This window comes from Motacilla alba, chromosome 8, assembly GCF_015832195.1.
Source record: "Motacilla alba alba isolate MOTALB_02 chromosome 8, Motacilla_alba_V1.0_pri, whole genome shotgun sequence".
Lineage (NCBI taxonomy): Eukaryota > Metazoa > Chordata > Aves > Passeriformes > Motacillidae > Motacilla > Motacilla alba.
In genome coordinates, this window is record NC_052023.1 from 22,544,006 (window position 1) to 22,565,281 (window position 21,276).

Here is a 21,276-nt window from a genome sequence, read left to right on the forward strand (position 1 = left end):
CTTTGGACTGGTCAACATGAACTATCAAACAAGAGCAAGCTAAAGTTTTTGGGGCATCTGAAGAGATCTTTGTTCCCATAATTAATCTCTTTTGATAATTTATTGCTATTCACCATACAGGGATCAATCACCCTTTGCACTACTGCAAATACTTTCATTACATGTCACTAACAGAAAGAGTTATTTCCAAAATTTGAAAGATATCTTTAAAAGGTTGTCTTTTGGTATGAATAGAAATTTTAAAACATAAACAAAAGAAAACAAGATGCATTTAAGAAAGACCATAATATGCACAATAAGAGGAACAGACAACACACCTTGGCCAACTTGCACACTAATGTATTATTTCTCTCAAATTTTAATGGTAAAATATGGAAGGCCGTGCTTGAAAAGAGTCAGATGGGTGATTTCCTCAGAGCATAGAGAGAGATCACTTCTCTTTATAAGTATTTTTGGTGACAAACACTTCCAGCTGTGTGAAAATGTGATACCTTTCCCTCATTATCTCAATTCAAGCTGCCTTCCCTACCATCAGTGTGCTTTTATGCCAGATACTTTTCAGTCATTACTTCACAAACAAAGAGCAACATGAAGAAAGTCCATGAAGAAAGTACTGAAGAGTGTAAGAAGGATTTAGGTAGCAATTTATCCAAGGTGTCTTTCCAACAGTGAAGTCAGTTATCTCAGCATGGTCAATTATCTTGATCATGTTTTCTCACTCAGCTGTGCTTTAAGCTCACCACTGTGTTCAGGTGACACAGGAGGGCTTGCGGTGAAGAGCAAGACAGAAATTGTCATTCAGAGAGCTTTTAGGCAGCTAAAAACCCCCAAAACCACCTCCACAACAACAAAAGCCAACACATTTTAGCAAATCTCTTTGTAGATAGTAAAAAATATCCTTATAGTTGAGAAGGAAAAAGTGTAATTTTCATTGGATATATTTATATATTTCTTATGTTTTCACCCTGTCTATTAACTGCATTAACAGTGATCCACATCCATTAACAACTGCATACATAGGTTCATAACAAATTCTGTTTCACAGAAGTCAAGCAGATAAAGAAAACATTCATGTAGGGCAGAAAAGGACAGCATCTGTTCCTCAAACTATTAACAGTTTCCATACACTATGAAATGGAGAAGGAGGAGAAACAATTTTCATTACATAAATGTGGAGAGTTACTGAACTCCAGGGATATAAATGTTTCTTTAAAAATTCTTTAAAAATAAAAATATTTTTCATAATTACAATAACATCTTTTCCAATTTGAGTTGCACAAACTGAAACTGTGTAAATGCAAAGGCTTTGAGGCCAGGTAATGAGCTTTCACTCAATAGCATTTAACTTGATGTAGTTCTAGTAATTTAGCTGTAGCCTGCACTGCACTACAAAGTGAATTTGTCTAAAGATGATTTAAATGTATTTTGCATATTTTTGATTCTGAATTTTAAAGGGGCAAAAAGAGATGGATTTAATTTTTTCTTTCTCACAGAGGAGATAATTTCAAAGTGGAGAAAAAAGAAATTTGCAGACAAAAATGCTTTTACAGATGCTTCAAATCCAATGCTTTTCTACTGGTTATTTTAATTGTTAACAACCACCTATAATTGTAATGGGGTTGAAATTAAATATGGCAGCTGACACACATTCCAATCAGTACATGTAAGTGGTTTTAAGTAACATTTTAGCAAAGAGGAATTTGAGGTCGTTTGTCATACTACATGAAAACACACATTTTCATAAAAAACTATAGGACATGCAACAAGATTGTCTAAGTTCCAGATAATAGTTTCATTTCTTTCAGAGAATAATTATGCTATGAACATAAAAGCACAGATTACTGTCAAACACAGGTAATTACTGCAGAAATATGCACCAAATTGAAGATTTCCTCTTGCTATTATCAACTTTGGGATAAACAAACTCAGTTCCTTCACTTTTGCAAGCAAAGCGGAGAAAAAATCCTGAGATTCCATTTAATTATTCCCATTTAATGACTTGTATTTTCATCAATGAGTACAAACACTATAAAGGAAAAAATATGGGCTTCTGTAAACTTTTCATAGAATTTCATTCAAGGAATATTTAAATAATAATCCCCCTGTTAACCACATATAGGACAAAACCTTCACCCCTGCAGATTGGGAGTCTTTTCAAAGGTAGAGTCATTTTTAACACGAAACATTTATTTCGTCACCAATTTGTTCTCTCACTCGTGACTGGACAAGTGATATGGTTTAACTCACTAGAGAAAGCAGAGAACCCCAGCTGAGGGAAGGTTTAGCGCATTCCTTGGGCAGCATGGACCTGTGCTCTAAAAGTGCTTCTGCAGATTGCAAATGGATGCCCCATGACTCTTCACAGGAGCCAGAACACAGAAGATGTGGGGGTGTTCATGCTGCTGTCAAATGCCCTGGAAACAAACCTCTCATAGAAGTTTGGGGTCACTAAGGAAGACTACAGCATGGCTGAAAGCTGCCTGTGGCTGCATAAAGCATACCAGGACTACAAAGCTAATGCTCCAAACCTTCCTGGGTCTTAATACATACCCAAAGTCTGAACAGATTCACAGATTCTTTTCAAACTTTGTGTATTTCTGCTCAGAAGGATTGATCCATTTGTTTCAAGTTCCTGCTCATACTGCACTACTGACTGAGGCACAAAAAATACCCTCTTTACTTTTCTTGAGCTGATCAGACACAAAGAAAACATTTCCCCTTTTGTCAAGGTCAAGAGGTGCTTATCACCAGTACTAACCACTCAGGCCATTGCCTGCAACCCTTTGCTCTCGCAGTCTCTTATGAGGTGCCACTAAACTCGTAGATACGGTTTTCCTCATAAACTCCTCAGAGCAGTTTGTACAGCACCACCTGCTCTGAGAAAGAGCAAAGCAGCTAAGGACCTTTCTGTTCTCTGTCCTAATCCCAAATTTAAGCAACCTTCCTCCCATAACTTGCCATCATTTTCATGTTCTTTGCCCCTTTCCTACAAACGTTGCTTAAAAGTTGGGTTTCAAGGCAGTGGCACAGTGAGCTCCAGCACAGCTGCAGAAAACACCCAGGGGGGCAGCAATTCAGTTCTTCCACTGAAGTAAACCATGGCTTAGGTAACAGCAGCCAGACAGGAACGTTTGTGTCAGAAATCTATTAGCAGAACCAAACGTTATTTTATGCAGTGAACTACCATACAGATTTCTAGCATTGGTCTGGAAATACTGTTCATTCTCAGCCAGAATCTAAATGTCTAAGTGTAAATATTAGAAAAAAACAGCTGGGCTGAGTCATTTTCCAGCATGTCTTTTTGAGGTAACAAGTGTGATTTAACAGCAGGTGAGCAAAGAGGGACTTTATTCTTAAAACAGAAGTTATGGTTATGATGATGCAAACCCATCATCCAAAGCTGAGTTTCTGGTTCTCACCTGTTAATGGCTGGTTTGAGTGTGCCTCCAAAGAACTGTATTTCTCCTACAAGACATCAATGCAGGTGCTAATTACCATAAGATGGGCCAGTCAGAGGAGAAGAGCCCAAGAAGCTTGAAGAAAATGGGTTAATTTGTACAAATAAAAGCAGTATCACCCACAATTCCTGTAAGTAGCTTGTATGTAGATGGTATTGCTCGTGTTTCCACTTTTTCATGGGGGCTCATAAAAACCAAAAATCACATAATGCTTTCATTTGCATTTACATTCTTTAACAAGACTTTTAAAACCAGAAATCTTACTATGAACTGAGCATTTCAACCCTAAAACCAAAACAGTCCTGTCTCATGGCCCTAATGGGTTTGGCCTGCTGGGACACACAGCTGTGCTCCAGCTGTGAAACTGCAGCCTGCAATGCCAGAGCTTGGCCTGAAAGGGTGGCTGAATCAGGTGCAGATCATTAAAGACAAATGCACATTGCCCTCTGCTCTTTTTCCCCTGTAGCTCCCTAGAGAATGTGAATGCTCCCCCTCTCCCTCCGTGTACATGGGCTTTTTTAATTCATAATTTCCAGTGTCTGAAAAGACATCTAATGAGGACAGTCATCCTTTTAATGGCAGCAACTTTGACAGGCAGGACATGAAACCAGGGCCCTCAGTGCATCACTGAGAGAGGGGCAGGCAGTCACTGCTGCCATCCTCCAGGCAGAGACACACACCCATTAAAATCACAAGCAGCTGCACTTTAGGAGAAATTTGTGCATTACTAAGCAACATATTGTAATAAAGAAAAATATATTGTGCTGCAGCAAGGATTATGAAATACCTAAGAGAGCAGTAAAACATAATTAATAGGATATTGCAGATTTATAAAGCTGTAATGACATAAATTTGCTGTTCATAATTTAAATTAAACTCAACAGTTGTATGTGCTCTTCACAGGCACTGTAAAGGCAGGTGAGCTCTTTCGACATCAACGTTTTTCTGAATATGGCTTTTGCCTACATTTAACATGAGGGTGACTCAGAAGAAATCTTTTATACTTGTGTTTTATGGAACCATCTTAACTGTACAGAGGTGAGCAACAAAAATTCATAAATCAGGTTGGTTAAGAACATTGTTTATCACAAAATGTTTAGCAGTGGAGTCCAGTAGTTTGACTTCTCTATTCAAACTGATGAAAATTCTTAAAAAAAAAAAAAAAAAAAAAATTGGGCTTGTCCATAGCAAGGCAGCCCATGACAAGCCAGGCTGTGATTAGGAGCACACTGAGTAATTTCACTCGCGCAGGCAGCTGCAGCACGGGAACGCACTCCTGGTGAAAACTCAAAGCATTTGCTCAGGACCACTGAGGAGCACACAGTGAATACGAAATTCACAGCTGGCTCTGTACAGCAAATTGTACAGCTCATAGCCGAGTCTCCTCTTGATTTAGCGTGCCAAAGTTACTCCAATTGCTCAGAAAATTTCTCTCTGAATTTGTGCGTCAGAACAGAAAACAAAGGCATCACCTCATGATCTGCAGCATGTCCTAGCAAGAGCGCGCCATCATTTGAAAAACGTAAGGAAAAGAATATTCAAAATGAAGATGCTTTTTTTCCTTGCAACTGAGTATATCCATCTAGCATGGATGTATTTTCCTGCCTGTCACCAAATCACTCCAGGGATTTCCAGAAATTTGGGTAATGAGACACCTACAGTCAGTTTGTGCTGACTCTAAATGGAGCTGTGCCAATTCCCACTGGGGAACAATCTCCCTTGTCACCTCTTTATTTGTTACTGTCATCTCTCAGCCATATGAGGACCATTTTAATGCTTTTGGTTTATTAAATACTTTACCTGTTTTAAGGCAGGGTTTGCACGTGTTAAACACATTTAAGATGAACTATTCAATTGAAATTAACCATTTGATTGGATTCAGTGTGAAAGGTTTTTAATTTTGTCAGGATTTGAGAACAGATTGCTCTCACTAAGAAAGGTTTCCATGCCTCTTAAATCACAGATAATTTAATTTATAAATGACACAAAGGGAAAGGAAGTGCTAAATCCTAGCTTTAATCTTTCTTGTACTAAAATATGATTGGTCAATAATTTTAAGTTTTTTTTTTTTAAGAATTTTAGAAGGAGAAGTATAGCTTATCCAAGTAGTTTAATTTTCCAGAACCCCTTTCTTTCTTGACAAATATTCAGGGTCTTCTGCCACTTTCCACTGTGAGCTTCTCCAGAAGCCGAGCAAAACCAGTGAATGCTCTTGACAGGGCCTCCATTATAATTTATAATTTTTAGTAGCTGAAGTGGTTTTGCCTCACTAAAACTGACTGTCAGATAATTCCAAATGATGAAAAAGGAAAAAGACAGGTGGCCAAATTCTGAAGCAACAGAAGATGAAAATCAAGGATCTCCAAGATACAGCTCCAGTAATCCAGAAACAGAGATTGATTCAGTTTGAAATTAAGTTGTTTTTCAGAGACAGCACTAACAGAACAAAACAGCCAAACAGTCACGTGGAGCTCTGGCTATGGAATAACTTCAAGTCAGAATCAGCTTGGGCAGGAAAAGAGCAAGGGGCACTACACCCACCAGGTAAGAAAAACAGCTTGGGAAGGAAAAAAAGAGAACTCAAAACAAGGAAACAAACAAAACCCAACCAAATAACCTATCCCCTCCTAAATCCCCTAATATCAGTTTCTGAGAAAAAGAGTCAATCACCTCAAATCTCTCATTCTGGAATTACCAGCAATGCCACATGATAGGCTAGAAATGAACTTCAGCTACTCTAAATTTACAGGGAATTACTAAAATTGCCTCACTGGGATTATGCCAGTGATGTACGTATTGTAAGTGTTAAGGGGCAGATTAACTAAAATGAGAAAAATATTTGAAAAATAAATCTAGAAAAGTTTTAGTCAAGTAGTTTGAGGTATTTGGTGATAGAACAAATTTGAGGGTTTATTATTACCAGTATTAAAGTAAACAGATCCTTATTTGGGATCTGCCAATTTTCAAAATGTTATTTTTTGCTGAGCTCATCTTCAAAAATGTTTTGAATCCTGTTCTACAATCCAGAGAAACTTCTGTGGGGAATTTTCAGATTTGGGCCAGACTAAATAAAATAATTTGTGCGCAGCTTTGGAACTACAAGGCTGGTTTTGAAATGTGTTTCTTATCACTACTTCTGCTGTGACCCAAATGAAAGAAAATGCCAGTTCTGGGCTCCCAGAGGATGAAAACTGAAGCACAGAAATGGTGGGATTCCTAGTCCCTGTGGCTGAACAAATGGGGATACATCTCAGGGAAAAGATTAATAAGTTTCATGGAAACGTGAAACAATATCTGCATGTATAATTAAGGCATTTACAGTCTAAAATCTTGGGAAAACGCTGTAAATCAGCCAACTGTGAAGCAGAACGTAACATATAAACAAACAGGTTGCAGAGCAATTTAGAAATTCAAGAAGTGATGTAATTCTCATTATCATTCATGTATCACAGGCAACTAATAATGGTATCATGAGGCATGACTTTATTAGCATAATTTCCTTCTTGATGCTACCATTATGGCTGTCTTATGTTGACAAATGACTGCTGCCCATTCCTACATCTGCTCCCATCTCCCTTAGACAAATTATTTTGTGTTTCTGTCCTACCTACAACAAAAAACAACCCCCCAAACAATCATTTTTATTTTGTTTCTGTTTAATTACTTTGTTTTCTATATTCATTTATGCCATTTATTTTTATGGTTACAGCTAGTTGAATGAATTACACTGTTGTATGTTGAGGATCATGAGAAATTTCATAAGTGTAACCTTTGAGAAATATTAATTCTGCTTCTTACTAATCACTATGGATATATATTCTACTGTAACTGTGTTTTAGTTGGGATGAACTCAGAGTGTATTCTGCATTATAATTTTTGTATGGGGAAAACCACCTGGAAACAATCTTTAGATTAAACAATTACAATAAAACGTTATTGTATTGTATTGCTCAAAGCTCCATGCAGTTGTTAAATTAATGCAATTTATCTGCTCTGCAGCAGAGTTACAGTATCCAGAGACTGTGAAGATGGTGTTTAAAGCACAGAGCTATCATTATAGGTCAGATAGATTTTCCAGGAGTATGGACCCTACAAAATTAATTTTAATACAGCAAGTCCTGTCGCATCCTGAGCCAGGATTTTGAACCAAAGGTTCCTCCAGTCCCTGAAGGGCTCCACTGGTTTTCAGTAATGCCACCTACTGAGGTACTCTCCATGGAAATTAAAGGAATACCACAGTTCTTTTCATTAGAGGCTTTTCTGCAGAGTGCTAAAAACCCCTTAAGTCTGTAACACTGTGCTCTTTCTGAGGAAAATCTATAATTTCTGGCAACAGATCATTAAAAATATATGATATAGCATAATGCTTGCATATTCTCAGTATTTATGAAAAACATTTCTACTGAATTCATTAGCTGGCTTTTTAAGGATTCACTAATTTGTTATTACCTAAAGATTTTTTAGCTGGTGAGTAAAAAACTCCATGCAACTATTAATAGCAGTGGCAAAAAAATTATGTTGAAAATTTCTTTTTATACTTTTACTTGTAAGAAGAAAAAAAACTCACAGAAAAAAAATTACAAGAAAATGAAAAACAGCTTACCCTTTGTCCTACCAAATCAATAGGTTAATCAAAAGAATCTTAAATTACATGACATTGGAATGCCCTACAGAAATAAGCCACTCTAAGATCCATACTATCTTTACCAAGGACAAGATAACCTTAGATTGGGCATGTTGTGTACAAAATTGATTGGTTTTGTTTAAATAAAATATTCTTAGGTTAAATGAATACAAAACCTGTCACAAAATAGAAAGTAAACCATGATTTTGCTCTACCAAAAAAAATTGTTTAAGCATTGACGTTACAAACATAAATTTGATGTAACATTCTTAAAATATTTAACAATGTCATCATGCTACATTAAAAACTAAACAAAACAAAAAAAGAGAAAGTACCTTAAATCTCAAAAACAAGCTCCTTGTCCAAAAAGAGTATTGGAAAGGCATCAACAGTTTTGCTGGTCTGTGGTAGGAAATAAGGGATTAATGGATGTTGGAAACTCCTCTGGAGCTGACATTTGTGCACCTCGCTGCTGCCAGACGGTATCAGGGCACAACCAAGCAGATAGATTTTCTGAAAGTGTGTTTCTGTACTGTACAGTGAGAGTTACCTAAAGAATTTCAAACCATCTTGCACAGTTGAGGGGCACTGGTTATTGGCTCAGATGCAGTAGGTGTCTGTGTATATATATTATTTTCATGGCAAAGCTCATGCCCTGCCAATGCATTCTGCTCTGCCGTGGATTTTCCAGGCTGTTCAGATACTCAGCTGGGCAATGCAGAGCTATTTTCAGTCACTTAGACATGAGTCAAAAGACATCTGAAGCAGGCCCAGAGTTTTGTCAGCTGAATTCTGCTGCTGCAGGGCCAGGGCTCAGCTGCTGCAGCTCGAGCACCCAGAGCTGCCTTGGGGTTCAGAGATGTCAGAGTGCAGCTCACGGACAGGACAGGAGCTGGGCAGCCTGGCACTGCTGAAATGGCACTGGGTGCTTCTGACAGGCAGCTGCAGCATGCCCAGAGCACAGAACAGGTGTTGCAGGTAAGAATGAAAGAGTTTCAAAGCAGTTTGGGTCCCGCTGCCAATGCAGACACACTTCAGAGCAGCAGGAGCAGGAATGGGATTAGCTATCCTGCACTTAACACACACGAGACAGGGCTCAATCAGCAGCACACAAGAGCAGCACGTTGAAGGCCCATGCAAAGTCAGACTTTGATATCTACCCACAAGTCCATTTCCTGCTGTTTCAGCAGCACAAAAAGAGATTCATCATTGTATGAGCCTGCCTACAAAACTGCCCCTCGCAGGGCACAGCTCTCTCCAAGGTACCCATCAGAGGAACAGCAAAGAGAGCCAAGCTTGGTGTATCCAGCTTCCCACACCTACCAGCACTTGCTGCTCAAAACTGAGCAATAGCCATGCTGTAAAACAAAGAGGAATTTCTGGCAGAAATCTACACAGTTCAGTACTGGAGAACAATGCATTTATCAGGAACCAGGAGACTATCACAGCCAGGAATTGCTTCTTACACACAACTTCTCCATAAAATGAAACATTATTGGAACATTTCATTATATGAGACATTGCAGCACAGAATGCACAACTGTTGAAGGCATTTAAAACTGGTCAGCACAATCAGTGTTTCTTCAGCTTTTTCATTTTGTCCCCTGCAGGTTTCTTCTGATGGTTTACAAGCAAACATTGCTACACCAGAGATGTGAAATAATGAGCTAACCACAAATATTAATTTAGTACTTTAAAAAGCAGCACAATTATTGTCATTACTTTATGTTCATTATAATAATATTATGTTACAAATCCTAAAAAGCAATGTATAAATATTGATACTTGATTAATGGCAAATTTTTCTCGCTGTTTAGTTTGAATTTATATACTTTTCATAAATTTCAATACTTCAAATTACTTTTTAAGTTTTCTGGCATCAGGCACTAAGATGAGAGCACAACATTTTTCTGAAGGGATTAAAACAAAAAAACTTTCTTTTAAAACTTTCTTATTTGTGTGTTTGTATGTATTCTGGAAGATGGTAGAGCTGGTGACTACTAGCAAAATCAGTATCTGACCATAACTATCTATATTTCCACATCAATGGCAAAACCAAACCTGAGATTCTAGGAGATGAGCCATGTGGAAGCAATAGTCACTTGGCTAAAAATAGATTTAGGTTGAACTTTGAGGGTTTAGTGAGGTCTAAAGATGGTAACATCTTTGTTTCAGTGTGATCTACCTTCCTCAGGTTCTAAGAATTGCAGAAACTGTGTCTAACTTTAACTGCCTCAGAGAAAAAAAATCGACTTTCAGGTTCCAAATCTCAGATCTAATAGACTATAGATTCTGGCACATCTGTCATTCTAACAATGATAAAACCGGCTGCTCTGAGATCACATCTCATTTTCCTAGGAACTCAGACAGCTGTTATCTTAAAAGAAACAAAAATTGAGATCTTAGTTGCCTTTTAGCCAAAGGACTCTTGTTACTCTGATGACTGCTCATCATTCCGTCCTCTTCCATTTTTAAAACTAAATTATACATTTAACAAATTTTAAAAAATCAAACAAACCAAAATCTGTGTGAAGAGGCTGGGGGACCCAGCGTTTTCTTCCCTTGTCAGCAACTTCATAAAGAGCTTAACAGACATTTCCTGTGTTCCTGCAGGGAAGGGGAAGGATCAAAGCATGCAGGATTTTCAAGACTACGGAAACAAACACCCACAGCATCCCACACTGTAGAAAGTGAAAGGGTTTAAAAATATGACTGCTTGAAAATGCTTTCTCATGTAAACACCATGTGAAGGTGTTTACAAACACCAAAGCTCAGAAGGAGAAAATGAATAACTGAAAACACCAAGTAAAAAAATAACTCGAAGTTCAAATTTGCTTTTAAAATTAGGCAAGTTCATGGGATCCCAAAGTGGACATGCAAAAGTCAAAATGCACTGCTGTTCTCTACAAAACTGGACCTCAAAGGCTCAGCATTTGTACATAAATGATGCATTGCTCACTTTTACCTCTATTGTCACCATTGCCAAAACCAGGAATTAAAAATAGTGTATGATGTCATTCAATCTCCTGTTTAAAGCTCTGCAGACATAGAAATCACAACCAAATCACATTCTGATTCCAAAATTATCACCCCGATATCTTCCTAATAGCAACCAGCAGTAGTATTTTAAATCACAAGCTTCTGCATCCTAATGAGTCTATAGCCAGTCAAGACATGCTCCAAAAAGTCTGTAAACTGCATGAAAAACAAAATACTAGCACCCACAAGAAAAGGAGAGAGCTTCAGGGAGACTCTCCAACAAAATTCTTTATACAAAGTACAGAGACTCTGTACAGCTGCCCAGTGGTCCTGCTTCCTCCACTGGTGCAGGTGAATCCCCTCCTGTGGAAGCATTTCCTGGCCAGACACAGCAGGATGTGGCTGGCTGGAACTCCCTGTCTGTGAAACAGAGAGAGCTGGCACAAACAGGACAGCTGAACACTAAAAATTGCCTTCTGTTTTTCCTACTGGACTTCTCCAATAAATTACATATCTGGGAGCTGTGTCTCTGGATAAGTGGTTTATTACAGTGCTTCTACCTTTCCCACACCAGCTTGTGTCAACCTGCAATCTAAGTGCCAGGTGAAGAATTTGACCAACCCTGTTGCTGCAATAAATAAGAATTAAGGTAAGTGTTTACATCTGAAGAAATCAGTTCCTAATGATGCTCAATATATCTACAGCTCAGTTTCTGGATTCCCAGCATCTCCTATAAACCTGAAAACAGTTTGACTCCCGTGCATGTCACGTGGAAAGATCCAGGCGTATTTTTTTTCTCATTGCAGTTTAAATTTCTCTCAATCCACTTATAAAGAAGATGGAATAATGGAAAATGGATCTTATCACACTTTCTTTATTGCATTCTTGTAAACAGGCCAAAATCCCACTTACTTCTTACAGAGACTAAACATTTAGTTTGCTGGCAAAGATCAAAACATAAAGTGGAAGAAAAGCCTTAATGTATCCCTTGGAAGGGCAGGCAGCATTACATCACATCAGAGAGAAACTGACTCCATCCCACAAAAGGAGAGGGCCATGAGACTTTGCAAAAGGCTTCTCAAAATAAACAAGTTTTTAAACTGGGAGAATTTCCCCCAGAATTTCACAATGTTGACACACCAAAAGAATGAAAGGCAAGAACAAAGTTTGCTTGGCAATCTGATATTGTTACAGATTGAGAGGTTTAGGTAATCAGGACCGTGCCACCAGGCAACAAGGATTTGCAGCTGTAGCCTCCATCTTATAGTTTTCTTTTTTAAAAGTCATATCAAACGGAATTTTCTTTTAATGTTTGTTTCTTTCTTCATTGCATTCACAACAAGGCCTGTCAAGATGTCCTCAAGATGTATCTTGAGGATTGTGCAGATATAATTTTCTACTGGGCAGATGAGCTCTCACTGCACATCTTAAGGACAAATTCACAGTTATTTCAGGTGGTGAGAATTTTCTAAATTCTTCATATAGCAAGTGGAGAATTGGGCTCCATTTTCATATACAAGACATCTTTACAGGCCCTGCAGTTAAAATAAAATTTTCTGACTCATAAACTGCACTGATTTGTTCTGGAACCATTCCAAATATTAGGAAGAAAATCCTCACTGTTTACAAGTTACTTACTGGGTAAATCCACAAGCATGTTAAAGATGACTTTCAAAGACTACATTAAAATAACCCTCAAATACTGTAACCTTCCAATAAAAATTAAATACTCTAGGCTATAATCTAAAGTAAAAAAAAAAACCCATTTTACAAGCGCAGGGCCAAATGAAATTAAACATGATAACATTTTAAATTAAATGGCAGTGTCCGAAACTATTGGTAATTCTCACCGTTGAGAAGATGTACAAAACATTCACAGAGATCAAAGTTACACGAAAAGAAGGAAAAAGTATCTAAAAATAATTTCACATATGTGAAAGAGTATGTCTAAGGAGAATTACTACACTTATAAAATGACCTCAGAAGCCGGAGCAGCTTCAAAATTCCAGCACTTTTGTAACACCTTTTATTCTGCTTCCCTTCTCTCTGTGACAGATTAATAAGAACTTTAATACTAGCTTTTAGTTGAAAATACTATCTTTAGATGAAACCCATATTGCACCAACTTTTTGAAAACTACAATAAATGGAGAGTATTCAAAGACAGGAATATTAGATATACTTTCACTGTACCCTGAATATTGCATATCTCATACAGCATTGTTTATGAAGATAATGAATTGGGGGAATAGTCATACACTGCTATGACTATTCGTGCTTCTATGGCATTTTATGACATGAATTAGTTAATTTTCTTCCGTAAATGAGTCTGATAGATACAGGAGGATAAGAAGCTAAAGGAAACCTTAATACAGGTAGGTTCTTTATCCCTGTTCATATTGCTCAAGACAAATACTAGAAGAGCCAGTTATGCCTGAAGATTATTCCATTTTCCCACTTTTATTCCATTTTTCTGCTTTTAAATTGATAACATGAATTTCATTAGTTTAAGCTTTTCAAGGCCTGACTACTGCAGAACTGGACATGACTGAATGAGCACAAAAATTTTACTCCTTTTTCAAAAGGACACTTTTCATAAATTAGCAGCATAACCCCTGCTGGGAATTGGTTCAGCCTGAAGAGAAGTTTTGCTGGTAGGCTGAGGTTAAATGAATGGCTTTTGTAGCATTTAATGGAATCCCAGGTTATAACTTTAATTGCAGTTATAGTGTAATGTGTTTGAACAATTTCTAAAACCAAATTCCAATCCTGGGGTTTGAACTAACCTTTCCAGCTCTTCAGCAAATGCAAACAGAAAGTGTGAAAGGTCAAGGCTGGAAGTTGTTTATATGAAATGATTTTGAAAATAACCTCAGGAAAAAAAAACACCAGCAAGATCTAGAACAGAAACATCTAAATTCAGTAAGAGCTCATAATCACTTGGTTCAAGCTGGAATCTCTTGCACACCACCAGAGAGTTGTGGTACACATAATAACCAGCACAACACAGAAATGCCTGCCAAGATAAGAAACTCTGACATTGGGCAGGGTGAGAAAGGTGAGAAAAAGCACTGTTCCAGTGCTCCAGAAGCTCCAGACTGAAACCCAGTAATTATAAAGGAAAACAAAAGGAAAACTCCCTAGGTTTTGGAAGACTATTTTTCTATGTAACTGATAATGTGTGTGCCTTTGTTCCTTTTATCCTTTATTCTTCTCCTGTAGGTGATATTACTAAGCCTGGTTGAAGCACTCATGGAAAGAGCATTTAAATCATTGTCCTCTCACAATTTTCTGAACTTGACTCTCATTGTAAGCCCTTAAAGCCTAAAAGCCCATAACCTCTAAACAGCTGCCATATCAAACAGATATTTTAACACCTTGTTGTTTATTCCTCCATATATAATGTGGTTTTCTTTCCAAATTATGCTTTTCTGGTATCTTCAATTTTACATCTTTACTCTTGGTCTCACTAAAATTTGGGTGCACTTTAACTCTCACCCTCAGCAGAACCTGCAGCTGCGGCAGCCAGTGCTGCTTTCCACAGTGCTGTGAGACTCAGCTGCAGAGTCCTGGTTTTATTGGTGTGACTCAGGCTGGTGTTTGACTGATGGTAAAACTGGGAATAATCCAAAGTGCATATGCGAGTTCCATTTGCTTTACACTCCTGCAACGCCACTGACTCCGGCATCATAGCTACTCCTGATTTACACTGCTATAAATCAAACTGCAATCACAGCCTGGCAGCACCTCAGCCAGCCAAAAACTGCCATTTCCACATAATTAATGTTCCAATGAGTTAATGTCCTACTTATTTTTCAGAATTCTTTACATTGTAGTTTTCATCTCCGCTGATTTAGCTGTGTAATTACTTTTCAGTGGTGGCAACAGAGAACAGGCTTCCTCCTTGCTATCAAGGCAGTATTTGTTTTGTCACTGAGACAGAGTAACCAGCAGGGGCCAAAAAACCAGAGGGGGTAAGAAACAGGCCAAATGGTGTAAATAATTCAGTTCAAGAAATGCATTTTTTTGTCATTTTTTTGTCCTTCCAAAAATGGCATCATAGGAGCAAAAAAAAATCATATATCAACTATGACATATCAAGTGAAACAAATAGTAAAAAGAATTAAAGGAACTGTTTCATAATTATAATGACTTAAAGAAGTTTGGCTGTGGAGAGAGAAGAAGAGGAAGTCAGGGTATTCTAACCACAACCAATTGCCATAGCCATTTATGTGCCAGCTATTGAAATGACACTGTTGAGCCTCAAAACTCCCAGAGATGGTCCAGAATTGAACACTACACACTCAAAGCATTTTGGGGGAGAGCATTTTAAAATGTATTTTTCAAAAAAATCAAGGTTTTCTGTGCCAGATATTATCAGTGGGACTGAGGCAAACCACAGAGAAGCTTTAACTGAAAGCACATTTTCAATTATTTACTTCAGGCACTGACAATAAACTGGTCAGGGCAACATGAAACTCATTATGAGCTAATTTATATTGCTGAGCTCTGTGCTGCTGCAGTTAGCCTGATATAGTCACCCTCAGCTGAGAATTTGTACATTACACTGTATCTCCTAACAGGCAGTTTATGTTTTAGGATTACCAGTCTAATCCTATCAAATTCAATGCTGCCAATATGTAATCCTGATTAATGTTAGTGTTTGCTAAGAGTGGCACCAGATGAAAAGTCATCAGCAGAAGTCAAATGAAAACCCCCCTCCCTGGATTTTGAATCATACATACTGAATATAAATTTCTGTATTATCAAGATTTCTGCTTGCACAAATGGAACACAGTTTGGTGGAAAAAATAAAAGGGCCATAAAAATGAAGCAAATTATTTTTTCTACTAGAGCAAGAAACCAATAGTTTCCAGCTCAAGGACAAATCATCCAACCAGTAGAATGGGATGCAGTCATTACTGCTTTACTACTTTTACAGTTAATGCATAAATGTAAGAATTAGACATTATAGAAGCCCTTATCTAGATATTGTGCTAAAAGCAATAATGGGATTTTAGCACTTAAAAAGGGAATCTAAACTCTTAAATACAAAATTGCAAGTTCCTGTTTAAGCCATAGAGATACCTAAATTAGTTGAGAAATGTACCTTAAATATCTGCTGGCAACTAAAATTCTCCTCAGTATTTTTTTTTTTTTTGCAAACCTTTAAATGTTGACAAGGGCAAATAACTCAGTGCTTAAGATCAGTCAAGATTCTATCAACCTGTCATAGGAAACTGCTCTAGAACTACTTAATTGCTCAAACATTTTCTTGTGCCCAAATCTTTGTCAGAATTACGTGGTGTGGGGATAGGAAGGAAAGGTAAAAAAACAAGGCAAAAGCTGTTTGTTTCACACATCTGCTCTACAAAATAAATAAGATTCAGAGTATCCTTAATTCATGCATATACCCCGCTGTAAAAGTGTAGAAAAGCACACATCTGCAAGGATAAGAGTGAGTGTATCCTAAACATTCTCCATTTTCTGTCAGCTTCAGCAGCAGCAGTGGGTGAGAAGTTACAGGTATGAATTCTCATGACTCTTTTACACCAGTAGGTTGAGCTCCCAGCTTTGGAAGAGGACATTGTGATTTGATTCCTCTGGTGGCAATTTTTCAAATGTATTTTCCATCAGACAATCACTAAATAAAGCATCTCATAAGGTGGGGTAGGGACAGAGCCCTGCAACTCCTCAGGGGACAGTTTTAAACACGAGGCTCTAAATTTAAAGGTGTGAGTGTACATTGCCTTCCTCTCCATCTCAAAGAAGGGCTTTTTTCCCCTTTTCAAAGGTGCGCAGCCACATGAGATGAAAAGTGCAGTTCAATCCATCTCCAATACTTCATAGAGAAGTTTCAAACACATTGCTTAAGAGAGTAACTTTTCTACAGTCCCTTCAAAGAACAAACTTGCTTTTAGGTGTCAGCTTCAGGTGACACTGCATGTCTCTGAAAATTTGGCTGGAGACAGATGCCATCCTGCTGGGTTTAGAGTGCATTTCAGAATGAAAGAACAAAATTATGAAGACTTCCTCAGTGGTTTTCTGATCAGTACAAAGACTGGGTTTTATTCCAGTTTCACTCTGAGGGGACAAACTTTCAAAGCATTGCTTAAAAGCAGATACCTAACACCAAAACTCTACATGATTCTAGACAATGGTTTTAGGGAAGAATTCTGCTTTTGGGGATGAAATAAAGAATTTTAAAATTATGCCTATTATTTGGAAAACTCATACTTTCAGCCCCTTTCAAGACAAACTTTTTACATTGCGATATTTCATCTTCCAAACATCTAATCACACACCTGATTACTCTACACATTAGAAATTAAAAGCTTGATGTTCAAAGCCCCACTGATTTTAATAAGAACATTGATGTAAAGGTATGATTAATCTCAGTTTTTGAAGCAGAAAAACTACAGAACAATTAAGTTGAGAGTGCTAAACAATAATAGCAATAATCAAAAATATTTCACAGATTAATTTGAGAAGGTCTTTAAAATCAGGAAACCTTTTTTGTTTGTAGAGGACATCTGTCACAGACTGAGATGCACTTCTGAACACAAACACACAAAATGATGCGCAAAGCATTGCACACATCCAGCAATTATTTGTGGAGACTCTGCTGAATCACATCACTGAAATGGGGAGAAATATATGCACAAAACCTTTAAAATTATTGTGCCTGTGCTTTTTTTCCTTCATCAGTGTGTTAAAGGCATTGAACAATAATTATATCGATGGTTTATGGTGCATTTTAGGGTTGGTGTATGTAGGGGGAGGAGTATATCTCTAATCAATTTCATTTCAAGCAAAGACATGCTTTTAAGAGACATCTTTCACAAATGACATGAAAACAAGAATCTGAAAGTTTCATACGCTACGTAATCTAAAATTTTTAAGTCCTGAAAATGCAAAGCAGCTGCCAATTAAAAGGTTAAACTGAAAATTATTGCAGCAGTATGAGAAAGACCCAAATGGAAACTAGAAAATTTAGTTAAAGGACAAATCAAGCACGACTGTATGATGGCATCTGAGTTTCTGTGAACAGATCAACACATCATCTGTCTTAAATAAGGTCTTCCTGCTGAAGAAGAGCACTTTATTTATTGTTATGGCTTATTATGCCCCATCATTTCTATTGCCAGGCTGCAGACGCCTCTCCCCTGAGAACTGCACTGAGACCAGGCTGGAGAGTCATCATGAAGCAATTAAAGCTCCATATGTTCAAAGGGCTACAGGAATGAACCCTGGCTAATAATTCCTCCCAGCATCATCCTCAACGTGGAACTTCATCCTTGTGGGGTCACTGTGGTGCAGAGAGGTGGGGCTGAGGTAAAGTGACACTGCCCACAGTGAGAAAACCCTGCCAAGGATAAGGAGTGGACAACCTTGGAACTGCCCCTCCCAAGTGTGATGTCCAAACAGTCTTTTGGTTGGTCAGGAAAAGGAATGCATTACTTTTCTCCACAGAATTTGTTGTACATTCTAGAAATATTAACATTAGTTAGCCATTCTGAAGAAACTTTCAGATTTGGATAGCTACTAATACAATAATAAGTGGTTTTTTCTACCCTGAAAACAAAAGCTTGTAGCTTTAACTTTTTTTGATTTTCAATTTTATTAATAGAGATAAATACAGAATCTCCTCAGCATAGAAATGATTGAAAATTTTTCTTCATTTCTTCTCAAGAGCTAAGCAAGTATTACAGCACCAGCTTTTCTAATCAGCCTAAATCCTCCCTGTCTCACAGGAACAGCCCACAGATACTGATAAGGGCCAGCAAACAAAGAAGGTGATCAGCATAGAATATACACTTCTTCATCAAGAAAAAATGCATCACAGTTTAAAATCTCAAGGTCTTAATTGGCATGAAAAGAGCTTCTGAGGGAAAAGATAGTAAAAATTGATACAGATTTTTCCCCGCAGTGAAAAAATAAGATAAGGTTTATTGGCATAAGCAAAGAGGAAAATAAGACTTATCTGTGAGGGTAAGAGTTTATAAGAATTCACTGGGGAGGACTGCATCTCAGTGGGCATACATAAATTTGTTATAAAAAAATAAGATGAACTAAACAACCAAGACAGACTGAGGAACATGGTGTTAAGGAGATAAGTATTGCACTACAACAGCATTAGCAATAACTACCACAAAAAAAGCCCCAAAACTCCAAACCAAAACAAAACCACCCAATGAAAGAAAAAGCTTGGGAGTTTGCCCTGAACTCGCGCTGATTCTACCCTGAACTCCACATTGTCTCCACGTGAACAGCAGGTCCACATAAGGCTGCTCCTGTTTTCAAGTCAGCTTTAGAACATTTGGCTTTTGCTGTGTGCTGCTGTCCTGCAAGGATGGACAAGTCATGGATGAGACCTTTCAAACTGCAGGGCTCCAGCACAAATCCTGTCTCACTGGGGATGACAACACAGGGTGTTATAACAGGGTGTGATAACAAACCAGAAAAACCCCAACACATCCTACCAACCAGTGGGGCTTCATCACTGGGGGCTGTAATAAAGCAGGCACCCACAGCAGGCCCACAGGGCTGCTCTCTGCTCAGATTGCCCCACAGCTCCACTTGCCTCTGCGAAAGATGTCAGGAATTTACACACTGGACACTACAAACCCTTACAGACACTTGAGTGCAAGAACTTGAGGTTCAGGTATGATCAACATCAAAGCTTCTATTCATATGTGTAACAGAAAATCAAGCTACGTCTATTTAGCTCTTCATGGTGACTTTTAATGCTGCTTTAATGAGTTAAAAATGTATTCCAACAGCCTTATTCAAACCTGGCTGGCTGGCTGTGGAAAAAATACAGAAAAACTGCAATAACTGTAACACCTTTAAACCTTAGCCCAAAGCATCCCGAATCTTAAATGATTTTCTGGACTACCATTCAAGAATCATTGTTTTCTTCCAGGGAGTATTCCTGGGTTTTTGTAGGATACATTGTGTGCTTTACAGGACAACGCTATATTATTTAGCTTATGAATAGTCCTTAAACCATCTACTTTAATTATAACATCTCTTACTCTGTCAGCTTAATCTTATCACTAGGACCACTCACTTACGTTTCCTGTCCTATTTTTTTTACAATAAAATTTAATTATTTTTTTCACAATAAGATATTATATCACATAATAAATTCCTCTTTTAGCACATAATAAATCCCCCTTTTATTCCTAAAGAAGGCATAGAGTGAAGCCACCAGAACATGACTTGTGCATCTTAAGCATATATCACGAACCAGAGCAGGGAAATCAGAGTTCATAACTGCCAAAATGAGAGGGCCCAAATGCTCAAAGCAGTTTTAGGCCTTTTCCAACCTGTGTTGATATTCTTCCATTTTCCCACTCATATCCAGGTTAAAGAGAACAAGACCCCAGCAAGTTCATTTTTGCACCTCAGTGTGTCTGTCAGCAGCTTCCTTCCCACTGCAAGAGTCTCATACAGCAGCCAGTGTGCACAAAAAAAAAAATCCACTGTTCTATGGGAAAGCACACAAATGGATAATTCCATAAACCTCATTTTTCCAAGCAGAATATTATTTCACAGATCATTAAACCTCTTAACATGGTGATGTTGGGACATCACTGAGTCCACACTACAATGGGGCTTCTGATGATTGTTGTTGCTTTATAGAAAACAGAAACATGCTAAACAGATATTTTTCATATTTTTTTAATTGAAATACTACTAGGCTGAGGGCATGTAGAAGACATTTTCATGGCTGAATAAATCTCTTAAAAAAGGTTTTTTAATGAAAACATTAACACAAAATTTACCTATCACACTGTTATGAAAAGTGTTATCCTCCTTTTCATTGTGATAGATGCTATGGTGTTTTTTGGCTTTTCTTACTGAAAGGAGGAGTCCAAAACCCCCACAAAACTATCTAGGTTGTTCTTCCCCACCCTGTGTCTGTGAAGTTGATGAATCTCATCCCAATGTGCTGCCCTTCATTTGTCACTACTGAATTTTTTTAAAGTTTTCCATATAGATTTGCAATCTTGTTTGTTTTCATTGATGTTGGTTTGGGTTTTTTTTGTTTTGTTTTGACATCATACAAGTATCCATCAGAGGATAAAATATCTTCTAATAAAATGAAGAAGGCTTATGAGGCTCATTAGGACAACACATGTTTTAAGCCAGGTACTGTCAAAAAATTCATAATTATTTAGTCATAATGAACAATAGAAGCCACTCTGAG